Source organism: Gopherus evgoodei, chromosome 8 (genome assembly GCF_007399415.2).
Source record: "Gopherus evgoodei ecotype Sinaloan lineage chromosome 8, rGopEvg1_v1.p, whole genome shotgun sequence".
Lineage (NCBI taxonomy): Eukaryota > Metazoa > Chordata > Testudines > Testudinidae > Gopherus > Gopherus evgoodei.
This window is the reverse complement of record NC_044329.1, coordinates 72,629,105-72,635,110: the sequence shown is the minus strand read 5'-3', so window position 1 is coordinate 72,635,110 and position 6,006 is coordinate 72,629,105.

The window sequence follows — 6,006 nt, the reverse complement described above, 5'->3', positions numbered from 1 at the left end:
GCACAGATTGTGGCAACCAACACAAGCCAAGACAATGCTGGGCATATGAAGGAAAAAATACATGAATTTCAATGAATTACATCACTTCGCAAGAATTTGGAAGCACCACCAGAGTGTATTCAGTGTGAAAAAAGAGGATGACAGCACCACTAGTTCAGATGAACTCTTCATAGGAGATAATGTGGCAACAAAAGACGATTGGATTATCAAAATAAAAGCAAAGCATGCATAGATTTGTTTACATTGTCTGGAAAAAATAGGTACTTGTCCTACACTGTTATATTCAATTCCCTGCAAGTGGTCTTACTAGCAGATACTACAGCTAAACAGGTGATTGTGAATATCAAATCTATTTTCATAGACATGATATATCAAACATAGTAATGTTGACAATGAGCCAGAGTTTAAGCAATTTGCAGCAAAGTGTGGGTTAGACATGTAACTGCTAGTCCTCATTACCACCAGTCTAACAGACTGGTGAAAATGTGTGTCAAATAATAAAAGTCCAATTAAAATTTCACGCAGCTGTAGCCACAAGTGGTGTTACAAATTCTTATAACCAACCTAAATTGCCACTCCACATGGGGATACTGGAGGAATAGGTGACACCATCTCCAAATCTCAGAAGAGGGAGATAAGGGGCACTAAGTCGGCTGCCTTCCATGAGAAGGTCTCAAGAGAGGCAACAATCACAGCAGATTGAGATGATGATGGAGCCAGAGAACAAGGAATAACCAGAACCAATGGACTTGCTGCTTCCTAACAGCACTAGTGCTGATGTTTCAGGGGATCCCTGAGGTCTGAGGTGCAAAAATCAGGGTTTCAGGGATGATCATGAGCTTGTAAAACTAGCAATATGTACAGAGCACCCTCACAGATTTTCCAGGCCAGCTACCAAAGAGAGATGATCATGGGAAAAGCTAGACAGGTGGCAGCTCTAATGACATTGCAGGGCAACTCAAAGATTAACTGAACATTGTTGGTAAGTTTAGTACAATGCACATTACAAATACTTAACTGATTTTTCAGTGTTATTGTTATTAAGTGTTGACCAGGAATGGAAGATATATTTAGGACTGTGCCTTTAAGGGCTGAGCTTTCCCAGGCAGAGACTGGGCATGGTGCTTGTGAAGCTCCTGTTATGCACAGACACTTGGAACCAGACAGAATAAAGTATCTCTCTTGTAAGCCAAGCTCCTTAAGCACTGAGCCATCAAAGCATGGCATCACCACACAAGTCAGTGGTCCCTTATCCCCACCCCAGGCAAAACTCAGGAGACCCATCTACTTCCAGATGTAGCCAAATCCTCAAAAAAGAAGCCAATATAGGCCTAGCAGACTTCATACAAGGCACAACAGGGAACCAACAAGAGGGGGTTGGAGTTTTTGTTGGAGGGGGGTGTTACGGGAGGTTATGAGCCTGGTCCTTGATGAGTCTCTTAAGGGGCTCACTGGAGAAGTTCTATGGGAGGCAGTGAGAGAGACACAGCCTTGGAAGGGCTACAGCTGGATGGCATTCCCCTGCCAAACAGATTTATATAATTCACTTAACTTTATCTCCCACTGTCCAATCTTTAAATACCATCTGAAAAAAATATGAATAATTATCTAATTGTGGTAACCACTACTTTTCACAGTGTCTCTCTAATTTACAAACTGTTTATCTGACCAAATATACTTCTAGTGGAAAAATTCCTCTTCTTCCACTGACAAGACTCCACAGCTACTGGTTTATATTTTGATTCTGTCTGTGCAAGGAAGATACTTTTTGTTGTTATTTGTGTTTTTTGTGTTTTTTTAATGGCAGTTATGTGGCACCTCATGTTAAGCATGCCAGAGCTAAGAAGCCCTCACAATTTTACTATTGAAATTAAGAGTTTCATAACTGAATGTAATCAGGTAATCTGCAGTGCACTAGGGGATCGATTCCCAAAAGAGATGGAGGCACCACAACACGAAGCATTGCTCTCACTTATAAGCACACTGCTACTCAATGGAATTCACAACCTTGACTAGGTGTCCATGTTTCCTAATCAATGCACAGGGAGAGTGAAGTGTCCAAGAATGGAATTCACAGAAGCCAGCACACTGAGCAAGGAGTCACCTAAACTAGTCAGTAGGAAATGCTGAGAAGAAGGATGGGGTCTAAACCAGGCCCCTCAAATGGAGTTAGGCACTTAAGCCTGGGCCTCCATGGCTCATTGTTTGGTGCCCGCCAGACAAAAAAGGTTGGGGACCACTGCTCTAAGGCAACTGCTGAGCATACCTACCAGATTGGATCCCAAAGACAGGATTGCCAGGAACACCTCGTTTGTGACTCCCACGAGTTAGGTGCTGAGCTACTAGGTGGCGTCTAGACTTACGCAGCTATATGCATGCCCAGCCATTGAAATGTAGGTGCCTTGGTGACTTTAATGGCAAAAACATAGGCATCTAAGGAATGTAGACATCTACAGGTGCAGGAGAATGTTGGTTTTGTCAATGTCATTGCTGCCTAAATACTGGATTTAGTCACCTAAACCGGGCAATAGGTACCTAAGACCCCTTGTGAACCTAGACCTGTATCTTCACTAGTTTTCACTCTTCTTTGTTTTTATTTGGGTTTTTATTTATGCAACCAATTAGCAACCCTCCCCCCAAAAAAAACACCTCACCCCCAACCTATCAGAAGACTTAGAATTCAGGTGAACACATCTATGTTTAGGGTGCCAATATTCATAAAGCAATTATCCAATTCACTTCAACTTACAAGGGCCCAAATGAGGCACATGAAAAAAAAATCATGCAACAAACTCTTTCTATAACTTCTTATTCTTTATTCCTGATGTACATTTCAACAATAATCAAGGAAACACCATAATTTTTTAAAACATAGGTAACTTTGGGGATAAAATTATTATTTGGTATTATAATGGGGCCTAGAAGTCTCATTCATGGATCAGGTACTCCCTCTTTTTTTTTCTGGTATGCTCTGTATAAACATTGAACAAAAAGGTCATCTCCGCCCCAAACAGCTTAAAATGAGAGCCAACCCTCAAAATGAGAGAGAATTGATAAGTATCCCCAGGCCCTGATCTAACATACTATACTAAATAATATTTTTGTAGATTTTTAATGAGGTTAAGAGGGCAAAGTCAGACTTATCTAGAAACTCTGTTTCAGACCAAAATTGTGAAGCTGCTATTGAAGGTCTATAATAAAGATTAGATTGGTGCAGACAGTAGCATAGAGTCTATAAGTCACATAGACTTGGTAAAACACTTGGGATTGTACAATGTCATGATACCTTTTTCGCCTAAGGGGAAAAGAAGTAAATCTGTGTACTATGACTCAAATATCTTATTTAGATTCAAAATATGAATATGATTATTTTTCTATCTAGAATGGTTCTGTATATACAATCATTGCCATCAATGAAAAAGCCACTTTCATGGGAAAGGAGATATTATTATTCCCAGCACATGTAAACTTTCAAAATGTCAAGGACATTTTTTTAAGCCACGGCATTCAAATGTAACTGTTTAGAGAACTTAAACTGCATCCGGATAAAAGCCATTTTTGGTACAATATGTTTGGAAGCCAGTGTGGAAATGATGGATTATTACATTTTATTAATCTTTAAAAAAATGACAGAAACACAAACAAGAAGTTATAGATTAATGTTTCTGCTAATGAGGTCCCCAAATAATTAAGAAACTGCACTAGATGTAAACACATGGAAATTCAATAGCGTCAATTCCTGCCCCCCCTTCCAAAAGAATGGAAATAAAAGCTATCCTTCTAAAAAAGTAGGAATGTTGGTGCATTCTTGTCCTTTTCCAGTCAATTTAATAAATAATAAGCAATAAAAATAAAGATAGTTTGCACATTTTAAAAGCACTTCCCATAGGAGTAGTTTATAAACATTAATTAATTAAAACCTACAACGCCCCCATAAACTAAGGAGGTATCATCATTTCCATTTTACAGATGTGACAACTAAGGCCCATCATGTTTAAGAGACTTGCCTAAGCTTACAAAGCAAGACAGTGGGAAAATCGGGCACAGACCCTAATGCCCCATCCTCTCTTGTAGACACTATGTCAGACTACCTCTTTTGAAAACCATGGAAAGTCTCAGAACACAGTCTAAAATGAAATATGGTTCTTTAAGATTAGCTCAAAGTCATACTGATGGGTACAGGGGATGTTACTTTATTTATGTACTTCTAAATATAAAGAAGTAAAAATACGTGTCAATTTTCTAAGTTTTAGTAATGTCAGAAAGCAAATTACAGGCTAATAGTAGTAAAGCATTCTTGAAACAAAATATAAATGTTCATAAAACATCAAAACATTTTTTGTTGAACCTCCCCTCTCTACTTCCCAAAAGATGAAAGGCAAATTCCACATGTGGAAAATGCCAATTTTCCTGTTCAAACACTAATCCAGTGATAATGGCATTTTGCATTGCTCTAGATGCAGTTCTGCATGCAGAATACTTTCATGTATGGTATATTTGCGGATTTATTTGTTACAGAATTTGGTGTGTGTATTTCCTTTTCACTAAATACATTTTTTACACAATGCTTAATTAACAGATCCCATTTAGGTGCTCAAAATCATTTCATTATTGTATTAAATGAATGAAACCCTTCAAGAAGCTCTCACTTCACAATCTACAAGCACCAGTGTATCTTCCCTTTGCTACTTCTAGACACTACAGTAGATGATCAAAGGCACTTGATCCTGTACCACTGGAAAAAATGGGAGTTTTGCATTGATTGTAGTGGGAATAGGATTAGGCCCTAGCAGTACAGTACTTAAAATAGTTATGGCTGAGTTCTAGTTTCTGTTCTATTGCCCTCTGCATTCAAAAAGCTTTCAAAAAATTCCTTTTGGGATGCAATTTTCTATGTTTCATTTCAAACAATAAGGTGAAAAAAGTTGCCCAGTATATTTTGACCAGAAAAGTTGTGTTTGGGCTTGGCTTGTTTTATAGATTTGAAACGTAACAATCCGCATGAAATTCGAGTAAAACAGTTCAGAAGTGTTTCAAAAAGCTATGTAAATATTAAAGTCAGCAAGTTGTGAGAAGACTTTATTAACGGGGACATTCTTAAAATACATGTATGCAAAACTACTTAATTTAAAAAACTCATTAACATACCTCTAATACACTTGGTCTTCTAGTCACCATAATATCTGGAAAACAAACTATGTAATACATATATAGTAATCTCTATTCTTATTTGACATTTCAAAATTATATTTTACATATATTTTTATATTAATTAAAAAGATCTTATCTAATATAGCTGTGCTCCTTGGCTACCTAAATTAATTTGGAACAACCTGAGGTTTCAGAATATTTTAACTTTGGAGTGCTTCATATTTCATAGTTTAAATTAATGCTAGTATTTTGCATCTCGTACTATTCATATTTACTACTAAATCTTCAGAAATAGACCTATACTTTTTCAGAAGTGTAAAAAAGTATTTTGTATATCAAGACCTTTGCCTTTCAGGACTGAGAGGAAACACATAAAAGTCACGATGCTTCTTTACAAAGCAGGACAGGCAATCTGTTCGCTATTCATGACTTCCACATGTAAAAACACTTTTCACTGGCTCCTGTTTTGCATTCTGTTCAACTAAGGTTGCACTCTAGGTCAGCTAAAACAATATCACCAGTGTAAGTTAAATGGGCAGCTTTCCGTATACAGGAAATACTATAGACCATAAGTAACACACCTGTTTCAATGTATAATATATAGTAGTCTTTGAAAGGAAAAACACCAAGTCTGGCAGTGTAACATTTTTGATAATGACCAGTATGAAGTGATTCAAAATATTTTTAGTTTGCATTCCTATATCTACTATAATGCCAAAGTGATGGTGGCTATGTTTAGGATTACTTATTTTTAATGACAGGTAATGCAGAAACATATACTGGGCCAAACACTATTGTCTTAGCGTAAATGAGAATTGGTACAAAACCTTGTACAAATGTGTATTTTAATAGCAT